This window comes from Eretmochelys imbricata, chromosome 13, assembly GCF_965152235.1.
Source record: "Eretmochelys imbricata isolate rEreImb1 chromosome 13, rEreImb1.hap1, whole genome shotgun sequence".
NCBI lineage: Eukaryota > Metazoa > Chordata > Testudines > Cheloniidae > Eretmochelys > Eretmochelys imbricata.
This window is the reverse complement of record NC_135584.1, coordinates 40,174,692-40,188,498: the sequence shown is the minus strand read 5'-3', so window position 1 is coordinate 40,188,498 and position 13,807 is coordinate 40,174,692.

Genomic DNA, 13,807 nt, shown 5'->3' with positions numbered 1-13,807 from the left:
CGTTGCATGGCCCTTATGCTTGTGGAACCGGGCTCCAGACGTGAGTCCCCCCAATCCCCAATATCAGGTCAAAAGAGCCAGACCCTCAGTTCCCATGCGAAGAAATACAGTCACTGCAGGGAGCTGTTCATTCCTCCCAGGGTCCGAAAGTGTCAGGAGGACCCCAGAGCCCTGTGCCCGGCGCTGCACAGACACACAGGACGGGACACTCTGACTCCTGCACCCGGAGCCCAAGGGCGAGTCAATCCGATCACTGAGAGCAGGAGTGTGTGTCTCTTATAAAGCGGGGCATGCAAATGAGGGAGACAGTTTCCTGGTTAAATCTGAGCCTCCCTCTGCCCAGGCTGCACCCGGAGACACAATCTGCAGCCCCCTGGCTCTGTGCAGTCACCAGCCAGTCCCCTGAGAACTTTCCCCTCCAGCACACGGAAAAATGGGATTTTTGCTCCTTGTCATTGTCGCTCTAGCAGCTCTGGAAGGTATTTTCCTCCTCTGAAGACCTGGCAGAGTTAGAAGAATATTGTGTTCTCGCTGTTTTTATACCGATATTAATGGCCGGTCTTTATTCCCAGGTGTCTGGTCCCAGACGCTGGTGGAGTCCGGAGGGGATGTGAAAAAGCCCGGAGACTCTCTCCGCCTCTCCTGCAAAGCCTCCGGCTTCACCTTCAGCAGCTACGACATGAGCTCGGTCCGCCAGGCTCCCGGGAAGGGACTGGAATGGGTCGCTCTTATATACACCGTTGGGAGTACTTACTATCTCGATTCAGTGAAAGGGCGATTCACCATCTCCAGGGATAATGCCAAGAGTGAGCTGTATCTGCAAATGACCGGCCTGAAGCCCGAGGACACCGCCCGCTATTACTGTGCGAGAGACACAGTGACACCAAACCGGTTTGTGATCGCACAAAAACCCAGGCTGCGGAATCGCCCTTCTCCCGGCGGCCGCGCGGGGGCAGCAGCGACACGCCCCGCTTCGGGCTCGGGCAGGAGACCCGGCCCCCGGGGGAACGGGACACAAACCTCCTGCCAGTTTAACCCTTCCGTTCCCGGGCAATGTGCCTCCCCTTCCTTCCCAGAGCCCCGCTGGGCCTGGGGTTCAGAGATCCCTCTCTTAATCTGTGAACTCCAATCCGGAGTGAGTCCTGTTCTGAATCACTCTCCCCTCACAGACCTGGCACCTTGGCTCTCCCGGGCCCACCTCGGTGTCAGACTCACAGGCCAGCGTCTGTCAGTGTAAAGGGGACAAGCGCGCTGGGGTTCGCATCAGACCCAACGGATGGAGCGAATTGCTCCTGGGGCCAAATCCTCCGCTAGTGTAAAGTCACCGCAACTGCTTTCACTAGACTCGAGTTACTCCTAAATTTACACCAGGGATGTTTATGGCATTAATGCAAGGAAGGTAATTAGTTAATTATAACCGATGTGGGACCCCTCCCCGTGGCATCTCTGCCCTTCACAAACGTTTATTGCCTTTATCCCCACAACGCCGCTGCGAGGCCGGGGAACTATCACAGCCCCAGCTTCAAAAAGTGGGACTGAGGCAGAGAGAGATGGAGCCTGGGATATGGGAAAGGGCCATTCAGAGTCCGGGCGGGGCTGTGGGGCAGACAGGGCCGGCTCTCGGTTTTGTGCTGCCCCAAGCAAAAAAATTTTGGCTTCTCCCCCTTTTTTTGGCTTTTACATGTTTGCACTTTGCAATTTTGTTTTCGTTTGACTGTTTAAAATTTTAAAAAATGAAAAGAGAATTTGTAGTTAGTGAAATAAAACAATTTCCTACTAGTGTACTCATTAACACCAGCACCCCAGCAAAGGAGCTTCCACTCCTCCCCTTGGAGCCACCAAAGCCTGGTGAAAATGGAGAGATGGACCAGCTGCTGCTTCCCCCATCCCCTGGGCCAGTGACCCTGCCAAAGAAGGAAATTCAGCTGATTTGGCAAATCCATGCTGGCTGGTCCTCGTCATCCACCAGGAGCTTACAAATGCATTGTTTAGTCATTTGTTCCAGTCCCTTTCCAGGATCAAAGTTGGGCTGACTGGTGCTTCATTGGACCTCTTCCTAAAGATGGCAAATGTCAAACCTTTCTCCAGTCCTCTGGACCTAACTGGAGGAAAGGAACAAGTGGTCCAGGGGCATCCAAAGCCAGGCCCCTGCATTTGCTCATTTAAGACCCACAAAAGGGTACCTGGCCATGCACCTTCAGCCAAACTCCACCAGCATGGAGCCCCATGGAGCCCCCAGGGCTTGGAGGGCAGAGCTGAGTCCCGCAGTGCCAGAACAGCCAGGGAGCAGGGATAGTGCTCAGAGCCTGGGCCGGGCTGGTGTCAAGACATCCGATGCTGGACCAGTCCCAGGCAAGTTGGCCCAGACGGGGGTGGGAAGCAGCTTTGGACTGGTCAGTCCCGAGTCCAGGGGCAGCTCTGTGCGCCAGGCCAGCTTTTTGCAGTGAAGTCTGGCTCAGCAGGGCCCGAGGAGGCCACTCAGCCCATGCCATGGGTGGCGTCTCCTCCTCTCAGGGGTGGCTCCGGCCCGGCCCCTCCCTCTGCCTCTGCCATGGTGGCTCACTGGTAGAGCCAGCTATAGGTTTTTTGCCACCCCGAGCATGTAAGCTTGCTTTGCTGGTGCCTAGAGCTGGTCCTGGGGGCAGAGATCACCCAGCACCAGAATAAACCCCACACCACTGAGCCTGGGAATGTGGCACCGCCGGGACTTTCCAAAGAGACTAGAGCATTTTTTTTCATCCATTTGACAGCTGGAAATCACAGCCCCAGTGTAAACAGTGCAGCTCAGGATCCTGCCCACAATAAAGTTCCACAATGTCACAGTCACCATGGAGATAAAAGACCCCGCCCCGCAGCCCCCTTTGACATCACAGCCCAGCGCTGGCCCACCGGGCATTGGGGACAGTCACGTGGCTAAGGGCTGTGGACAGGAACACGGTGGGATTTAATGGGGTCGCTCAGGGGGAGGCGGCTGCTGAGGGAGAAGCAGAGGCCCGAGGGTGGGGGGCCAGGGGGGCCCTAGGGTCACAGAGCGCAGCTCCCACTGGGTGAGATACGGCCCCGGACTCCCCAAAGTCTCGCCTAGTGTTAGTTTCGAGGTAGGGATGAAGGTTGAGGGCTAATATTAAAACTTAGGTTAGAATTTACATTCAGGGTTAAAACTGCACCCTGGGTAAAGTCCGGATTGGGGCTGTAAGTAAGATATTCATGTAGTTTTCCGGTTCAGACATATATGAAGGTGGCTTTTATCATCAGGGTCACGGTTAGCTGGGGGAGCTAGAGGAGGGATAAAGAAGATGCCAGTTTCTCTGTGAGTTCAATCCTTGAGGGGGCCATTTAGGGATCTGGGGCAAAAATTGGGGATTGGTCCTGCTTTGAGCAGGGGGTTGGACTAGATGACCTCTTAAGGTCCCTTCCAACCCTGATATTCTATGATTCTATGATTCAATCCTTATGGTGAAGTAGGAAGCTCCGACTGAGACAGGGGTTAAGTGCCACAGAGAGAAAGCGCCGCCTCTTCTCTCAGCCCCACACAAAGGAACTGAGTTCGGGTTAGGAAATGGCGGGTGTCTCTTATAAGGAGCGGGATATGCAAATGAGGGTGAGAGTTTCCTGTTTAAATCTGTCCCTCTCTCTGCCCAGGCTGCACCCGGAGACACAATCCGCAGCCCCCCGGGTCTCTGCAGTCACCAGCCACTCCGCGGAGAACTTTCCCCTTCAGCACCCGAGGAAATAAAGCTTTGGTTGTACCTGGTTCTCACTGCAGCATCTCCGGAAGGTCCATTCTCCCTTTCCATGGGTTGGATGTACTGGGGAGGCGGGGGAGTATTGTGCTATTTCCCGAGGTACTCATGTTCCCCATAATTAATTGCTATTCCCAGGTGCCCAGTCCCAGCTGCAGCTGGTGGAGTCCGGAGGGGATGTGAAGAAGCCCGGAGACTCTCTCCGCCTCTCCTGCAAAGCCTCCGGGTTCAGCAGCTACTGGATGAGCTGGGTCCGACAGGCTCCGGGAAGGGGCTGGAGTGGGTCGCCCAGACTCAGGGCTGCAGCATAGACTACAGTGACTCGGTAAAAGGGCGATTCACCGTCTCCAGAGATGACCCCAACAGCCTGCTGTACCTGCAAATGACCGGCCTGAAGCCCGAGGACACCGCCCGGTCTCACTGAGCAAGAGACACAGCGAGGGGAATCCCGACCGGGCTCACACAAAAACCCGAGCGGCAGAACCGCCCTTCTCCCGTGCGCCGCGCGGGGGCAGCACTTCCACAGACAGCCCAGCCCTGGGCACAGGAACGGGACCTACAGCCAGAGTGAAAAACAAATCCGTGCTCAGGTTTCAGAGCTCAATATCCATCTATAGAGCCATAGACTCCTGAGACTGGAAGGGACCTCGGGAGGTCATCTCGTCCCGCCCCCTGCACTCATGGCAGGATTCAGTATTATCTAGACCATCTCTGGCAGGTGTTTGTCCAACCTGCTCTTAAAAATCTTCCCTGATGGAGATTCCACAACCTCCCTGGAAATTGATTCCAGTGCTTAAGCACCCTGCCAGTTAGGAAGTTTTTCCTAACGTCAAACCTCCCTTGATTCAATTTAAGCCCATTGCTTCTTGTCCTATCCTCAGAACTTAAAGAGAATAATTTGTCTCCATCCTCTATGTACTCCACCTTTTATGTACTTGCAAACTGTTATCACATCCTAGCAACCGGATGAATGTAACACAAACCTCCCTCAGTTTTAACCCTTCCGTTCCCTGACAGTATGTCTCCCCTTCCTTCCCAGAGCCCTGCTGGGTGCAGAGATCCCTCATTTCATCTGTGAACCCCAATTCGGAGTGAGTCCTGTTCTGAATCACTCTCCCCTCGGAGACCTGGTGCCTTGGCTCTCTTGGGGCCCATCTCTGTGTCAGACTCACAGGACCCCTCCTGTCGGTGTAAAAGAGACAAGCACATTGAGGGACTGATCCCATGCCAATCAGAGACAACGGGATTCATCCTTTTGCCCTTCTTGGGGTTTTTATCACACCCAATGGACCAAGCGAATTCCTCATGGGGCAAAATCTTCAGCTAGTGTAAAGTCTCTGCAACTGCTTTCACTAGACTCATAGACTCATAGATATTAAGGTCAGAAGGGACAATTATGATCATCTAGTCTGACCTCCTGCACAATGTCGGCCACAGAATCTCATTCACCCACTCCTGCAATACACCTCTCACGAATGTCTGAGCTATTGAAGTCCTCAAATCATAGTTTAAAGACTTCAAGGTGCAGAGACTCCTCCAACAAGTGACCCGTGCCGCATGCTGCAGAGGAAGGTGGAAAACCCCCAGGGCATCTTCCAATCTGAACTGGAAGAAAATTCCTTCCCGACCCCAAATATGGTGATCAGCTGAACCCTAAGCATGTGGGCAAGGTTTACCAGCCAGATACCCAGGAAAGAATTCTCTGTAGTAACTCAGATCCCACCCCATTTAACATCCCATCACAGGCCATTGGGCCTATTTACCATGAATGGTTAAAGATCAATTAATTGCCAAAATCATGTTATCCCATCATACCATCTCCTCCATAAACTTATCGAGTTTAATCTTGAAGCCAGATAGGTCTTTTGCCCCCACTGCTTCCCTTGGAAGGCTGTTCCAGAACTTCACTCCTCTGATGGTTAGAAACCTTCGACTAATTTCAAGTCTAAACTTCCTGATGGCCAGTTTATATCCATTTGTTCTTGTGTCCATTGGTACTAAGCTTCAATAGTCCCTCTCCCTCCCTGGTATTTATCCCTCTGATATATTTATAGAGAGCAATCCTATCTCCCCTCAGCCTTCTTTTGGTTAGGCTAAACAAGCCAAGCTCCTTGAGTCTCCTTTCATAAGACAGGTTTTCCATTCCTCGGATCATCCTAGTAGCCCTTCTCTGTACCTGTTCCAGTTTGAATTCATCCTTCTTAAACATGGGAGACCAGAACTGCACACAGTATTCCAGGTGAGGTCTCACCAGTGCCTTGTATAACGGTACTAACACCTCCTTATCTCTACTGGAAATACCTCGCCTGATGCATCACAAGACCGCATTAGCTTTTTTCACAGCCATGTCACACTGGCGGTTCATAGTCATCCTGTGATCAATCAATACTCCAAGGTCCTTCTCCTCCTCCTTTACTTCTAATTGATGCGTCCCCAGCTTATAACTAAAATTCTTCTTATTAATCCCTAAATGCATGACCTTACACTTCTCACTATTAAATTTCATCCTATTACTATTACTCCAGTTTACAAGGTCATCCAGATCCTCCTGTGTGATATCCCGGTCCTTCTCTAAATTGGCAATACCTCCCAGTTTTGTATCATCTGCAAACTTTATTAGCACACTCCCACTTCTTGTGCCGAGGTCAGTAATAAAAAGATTAAATAAGATTGGTCCCAAAACCGATCCCTGAGGAACTCCACTGGTAACCTCCCTCCAGCCTGATAGTTCACCTTTCAGTATGACCCACTATAGTCTCCCCTTTAACCAATTCCTTATCCACCTTTCAATTTTCATATTGATCCCCATCTTTTCCAACTTAACTAATAATTCCCCATGTGGCACTGTATCAAATGCCTTACTGAAAACAAGGTAAATTAAATCCATTGAGTTTCCTTTGTCTAAAAAATCTGTTACTTTCTCAAAGAAGGAGATCCAGTTGGTTTGGCACGATCTACCTTTTGTAAAACCATATTGTATTTTGTCCCAATTACCATTGACCTCAATGTCCTTAACTACTTTCTCCTTCAAATTTTTTTTCCAAGACCTTGCATACTACAGTTGTCAGACTAACAGGCTTGTAGTTATCTGGATCACTTTTCCCCCCTTTCTTAAAAATAGGAACTATGTTAGCAATTCTCCAGTCATACGGTACAACACCTGAGTTTACAGATTCATTAAAAATTCTTGCTAATGGGCTTGCAATTCCATGTGCCAATTCCTTTAATATTCTTGGATGAAGATTATCTGGGCCCCCCGATTTAGTCCCATTAAGCTGTTTGAGTTTTGATTCTACCTCAGATATGGTAATATCTACCTCCATATCCTCATTTCCATTTGTCATGCTACCATTATCCCTAAGATCCTCATTAGCCTCCTTAAGACTGAGGCAAAGTATTTATTTAGATATTGGGCCATGCCTAGATTATCCTTGACCTCCACTCCATCCTCAGTGTTTAGCGGTCCCACTTCTTCTTTCTTTGTTTTCTTTTTATAAAGCTATAGAACCTTTTACTATTGGTTTAATTCCCTTTGCAAGGTCCAACTCTACTTGACTTTTAGCCTTTCTCACTTTATCCCTACATGTTCTGGCTTCAATAAGGTAGCTTTCCTTGCTGATCCCTCCCATCTTCCACTCCTTGTAGGCTTTCTGCTTTTTCTTAATCACCTCTCTGAGATGTTTGCTCATCCAGCTTGGTCCTGCCTATGAATTTTTTCCCCTTTCTTGGGATGCAGGCTTCTGATAGCTTCTTCAGTTTTGACTTAAAGTAATCCCAGGCCTCCTCTGCCTTTAGATCCATAAGTTCTTCAGTCCAATCCACTTCCCTAACTAATTTCCTTAATTTTTGAAAGTCAGCCCTTTTGAAATCAGAAACCCTAGTTGCAGAGGAATCCATCAGCTATCGCATCTCGGAGAATTTGAGCCCTATTATTACTAGCACTTGTCCTCCAGTCTATATCTGGGAAGTTAAAGTCTCCCATGATCACGCAGTTTCCATTAGTATTTACTTCATTAAAAACATTAAAGAGGGCTCTATCCATATCCAAATTAGATCCTGGCAGTCTATAGCACACCCCAAGCACTATCCCAGGGGAGGCTCTAGTAATTTTCTTCCCCAATGTAATTTTTTCCCAGACAGACTCTGTCTTATCCATCCCATCGCTTCTTATTTCTTTACATTCTACCTCATCATTGATATACAATGCTACTCCACCACCTTTACCTTTATTTCTGTCTTTCCTAAACAGCACATACCTTTCAATAGCGGTAGTCCAGTCATGATGAGTATTCCACCATGTTTCTGTTATCCCTGTAATATCTGGTTTCACTTCCTGCACCAGTAGCTCTAGTTCCTCCATTTTGTTACCCAGGCTCCTCTCATTGGTGAACAAACATCTTAATTTTTGCTGTTTGGCCTCGCTCACGTTCTTTACCTGATTAGACACTGACATTCTACAGCCAGTAGAACCTATTAGACTGGTACCCACATTGGCCTTTCTCTTATGTCCATTCTCCTACCCACGGCTGTATCCTTTCTTACTTTGTTGTTTTCTTCCCTCTCAATGTTAAAATACGGCATGGGGATTACCTGGACATCTCCCAACCATCTCCCACAAATTCCTAGTTTAAAGCTCTCTTAATTAGTTGTGCCAGCCTCCATCCTAGAAGTCTATTTCCTTCCCTACTCAGATGAAGTCCATCCCGAGAGAACTGTCCTCTGTCCAGGAATGCCTCCCAGTGGCCATACATCTCAAAGCCCTCCTTACCACACCACTGCCTGAGCCATCTGTGGATAGTCATAATCTTGTCACACCATTGTTGCCCTTCTCTAGGAACAGGCAGAATCCCACTGAAGATCACCTGAGCCTCGATTTCCTTAAGCATCTTCCCCAGCCTGACATAGTCTCCCTTGATATGTTCCAGCGAGTATCTATCAGTATCATTTATTCCCACATGAAGGACGATCAGTGGATTCTTTCCCGCTCCCTTTAGGATCCTCTTCAACTAGACTTGAGTTACTCCTGATTTACACTCACTGGGGATCTGGCTATAACCGTGCCTTGGTGGGTCAAATCTGAGAATACCAAATTCAGGACAAACTGCTGAGAATTAGGGAAAATACACCCTAAAACTGGTAGTTATTATCTCATAAGATATACCAAACCAGCAACAAAAGTAAACTGATGTTTCACCACACTAGCTGACAAGAAGTCAGAAAAGCAGTTTCCTTAGCTTTTCCAGTGCTTGTATCACCACCAAAACCACTAGACTTAAAGATGAGTGGTTCTTGAAAACAATTTCATCAAATAAAATCCAGATAACGTCACACCCCCAACGCAAAATTGATGCAGGAAGGGGTGTCCCAGGCACTGCTGAATGCATCATTGGATCTTCCCATTCTTGGTTCTGTATTTCTACAGCTTCTAGCCCAAGAGTAGAAGTGTTAGTGTATAACAGAAATCACAGAATCATAAAAGATCCGGGTTGGAAGAGCCCTCAGGAGGTCATCTAGTCCAATCCCCTGCTCAAAGCAGGACCAACACCAACTAAATCATCCCAGCCAAGGCTTTGTCAAGCCGGGCCTTAAAAACCTTTAAGGATGGAGATTCCACCACCTCCCTAGGTAACCCATTCCAGTGCTTCACCACCCTCCTAGTGAAATAGTGTTTCCTTATATCCAACCTAAACCTCCCGCACTGCAACTTGAGACCATTGCTTCTTGTTCTGTTGTCTGCCACCACTGAGAACAGCTGAGCTCCATCCTCTTTGGAACCCCCCTTCAGGTAGCTGAAGGCTGCAATCAAATCCCTCCTCACTCTTCTCTTCTGCAGACTAAATAACCCCAGTTCCCTCAGCCTCTCCTCGTAAGTCATATGCCCCAGCCCCTTAATCATTGTCATTGCCCTCCGCTGGACTCTCTCCAATTTGTGCACATCCCTTCTGTAGTGGGGGGAACAAAACTGGACGTAATACTCCATGTGTGGCCTCACCAGTGCCGAATAGAGGGGAATAATCACTTCCGTCCATCTGTTGGCAATGCTCCTACTAATACAGCCCAACTTGCCGTTGGCCTTCTTGGCAACGAGGGCACACTGCTGACTGATATCCAGCTTCTCATCCACTTTAATCCCCAGGTATTTCTCTGCAGAACTGCTGCTTAGCCAGTTGGTCCCCAGCCTGTAACAGTGCATGGGACTCTTCCTTCTGAAGTACAGGACTCTGCACTTGTCCTTGTTGAACCTCATCAGATTTATTTTGGCCCAATCCTCTAATTTGTCTAGGCCACTCTGGACCCTATCTCTACCCTCCAGTGTATCTACCTCTCCCCGCAGCTTAGTGTCACTGAGAACTTGCAGAGGGTGCAATCCATCCCATCATCCAAATCATTGATAAAGATGTTGAACAAAACTGGTCCCAGGACCGACCCCTAGGGCACTCCGCTTGATACCGGCTGCCAACTAGACATCAAGATATTGATCATTACCCACTGAGCCCGACAATCTAGCCAGCTTTCTATCCACCTTATAGTCCATTCATCTAATCCATACCTTTTTAGAATACTGTGGGAGACTGTATCAAAAGCTTTGCTAAAGTCAAAATATATCACATCCACTGCTTTCCCCATATTCACAGAGCCAGTTATTCCATTATAGAAGGCAATCAGGTTGGTCAGGCATGACTTACACTTGGTTAATCCATGTTGACTGTTTCTGATCACCTTCCTCTCCTCCAAGTTCTTCAAAATGGATTCCTTGAGGACCTGCCCAATGATTTTGCCAGGGACTGAAGTGAGGCTGACCTGTCTGTAGTTCCCCGGGTTCTCTTTCTTCTCTTTTTAAAATTTGGGCACTATATTTGCCTTTTTCCAATCATCCGGGACCTTCCCCTATTGCCACAAATTTTCAAAGAGAATGGCCAATGGCTCCGCAATCACATCAGCCAACTCCCCCAGCACCCTCGGATGCATTAGATCTGGGCCCAGGGACTTCTGCATGTCCAGCTTTTCAAAATAGTCCTTAACCTGTTCTTTCACCAGTGAGGGCTGCTCACCTACTCCCCATACTGTGTTGCCCAGTGCAGCAGTCTGGGAGCTGACTGTGTTTGTGAAGACCGAGGCAAAAACAGCATTGAGTACTTCAGCTTTTTCCACATCATCTGTCACTGTTTTGCCTCCTCCATTCAGGAAGGGTCCCACACATTCCGTGACCTTCTTCTTGTTGCTAACATACCTGTAGAAACCCTTCTTGTTTCCCTTCACATCCCTTGCTAGCTGCAACTCCAATTGTGCCTTGGCCTTCCTGATTACACCCCTGCATGCTCTAGCAATATATTTATACACCTCCCTCATTGTCTGTCCAAAATTCCACTTCTTGTAAGCTTCCTTTTTGCTTTTAAGTTCCCCGAAGATTTCACTGTGAAGCCAAGCTGGTCACCTGCCATATTTGCTATTCTTTCTGCACATTGGGATGGTTTGTTCCTGCACCTCACTGAGGCTTCTTTAAAATACAGCCAGCTCTCCTGGCCTCCTTTCCCCCTCATATTAGCCTCCCAGAGGATCCTTAAGTTCCTTAAGGGAGTCTAGGTCTGCTTTTCAAAGTCCAGGGTCCGTATTTTGCTACTCTCCTTTCTTCCTTTCGTGAGGATCCTGAACTTAACCATCTCATGGTCACTGCTGCCTACGTTGTCTCCCACTTCTACTTCCCCTACCAATTCTTCCCTGTTTGTGAGCAGCAGGTCAAGAGGAGCACGGCCCCTAGTCGGTTGCTCCAGCACTTGTACCAGGAAGTTGTCCCCAACACTCTCCAAAAACTTCCTGGATTGGCTGTGCACTGCAGTATTGTTCTCCCAGCAGATGTTAGGGAGATTGAAGTCCCCCATTAGTACCAGGGCCTGTAATCTTCACTTAGTTGTCTGAAGAAAGCCTCGTCTACTTCATCCTTCTGATCCAGTGGTCTATAGCACACGCCCACCAGGACGTTACCCTTGTTGCTCTTGCCTCTAAACTTAACCCAAAGACTCTCAACAGTCTTTTCTCTATTTTCAAACTGGAGCTCTGAGCATACAATGCAACTCTTACATACTATGCAACTCCTCCACCTTTCCTTCCCTGCCTGTCCTTCCTGAACAGTTTATACCCATCCGTGACAGTGCTTCAGTCATGTGAACTCCCCCACCAAGTTTCTGTTATTCCAATCACATCATAGTTCCTTGGTTGTGCCAGGACTTCCAATTCTTCCTGTTTGTTTCCCAGGCTTCTTGCTTTCATGTACATGCACCTAAGATAATTAGCCAAACGGCTTATCAAAATCATGTTTGACTAAAACAGGATGTTTCTTTGTAAGGTTCATTATGGAAGTAATGAGGTGACTGAATTTCTTTACTAACCCAAGGTAAACCTTGGTTAGACCAATAGTGGATTGGATCTGCTCTTGCAGCATGATTCCTGTATGTTTCATGTGATCTTGCCCTAAGCTAATGAAAATAGCTAATTTATTTATACAAGTTCTGGCAAACGTTTGGAACCCAATTCATATCGAGTCAATGTAGATATTAATGTTCTCCAAAGTGTAGTGTAGGAATCTTGGCATTTAGTCATGGAAGCAAGATGGTAACATGCCTCAGTTTCCCTTTTCATACAGCACATTAGGTCTGCAATGTCTTTTCTCCTGTGTACAGTTTCAAGACTAGTTACAGGCACTACCTGTGAAATATCAATATCACAAGGTCTTTTAACATAAAGTGTGCTCTTATGTATCACTTCCAACATGTTCAAAGGTTTTTCCAAATGATTAGGCAAGTTGTACATTTTCACAGTTTTTGGTATCAGCAAAACATTAGTCACAAGAGCCAACATTAGCATTAATATGAACATTAAATTAATTACAAGTGTACATTTCCAATCATTTTTGTCATGCCACGCCTTTGGCTGAGTACCATTGGGGTTTTGGCATTTTAGGGTTAACCGGTGGCTTTTATTTGAAAGGTTTAGTCTTTCCCTTCCTCTCCTGTTCTGGGGGGGTGTGGGGGGAGGAGGGTGTCAAAATCTGAGCTCTTTTGTGTAACAGAATCCATTGTCTGGCTGGGTGTGCCCTTTTTGCTAAGGCCTATGGGCAAGTCTTTCTCTAATAACAATAACAATAATAATAACAACTAATAACAATTCCAAGGCTGGACTCTGTCTTAAAGAGATACCATCCATTTTCACAAGCATGTTAGACCCAAGGTTCTTTTATCTTTCCATTACCAACCTCTGCTTCCACATGGAATCAGATGTTAGGTTCACTAAGAGACCGAAAGATATATCTAAAGTATTTAGAGATGAAATTTTGCCTGCTATCCCCTGTATTCTCAAGAGATTAACTTCACCCCTGTCTTGGTCTGTAGATTCAGCTACGCAGTCTTCTCTCCGAACCTGAGACACAGACTCTTCCCTCAAAGAGCCAACATGGTGACATTCCTATTCCAACAACATTGTTTCCCCAACAGGTTGGCCAAGCTCAGTCACTTGGTTATAGGGCTGTTCAACATCCCAAACAATTTTTATTCCATCTGAGACCTTTTCGGCTATCCACACTGGATTTTTCAAAAGCAAGGTCCTGGATCCATACATATCTGAAAGACTCTGGCAGTTAGGAACTGAAACTCCCTTAATCAAATCACTTCCACACCTCTCACTTACAGCAAACTGCTCACAAAATCTACCATGCCAAAAACAACCATGAGGATTCTTCTCCTTAGGAGCTTCTTTAAGCAACAATTCCCCTTTATCTTGCTCCACAGACGCATTGCTCTGCTGAGCCACAATCAACTCCTTCTGAATTTCATTTAATCCCAGAATCACCTCTGGCCCATCCAGAGGATTTTTATACAACCCCCTTTCAGGCAAGCTCTTAGACTCCATAGTTAAAAGGTTAGAGGCGCTCTCTTTCCCTTTGTAGCCCTTCTTGCTGGCAACACTGCAAGTTACCAAGCTCACACACAAAAGCTTTGGAATTATTTCCTTCATGTTAAAATTTTCTACACTGTCAGTGGGTAATACAGTCAAATCATCTTCATGCTCTC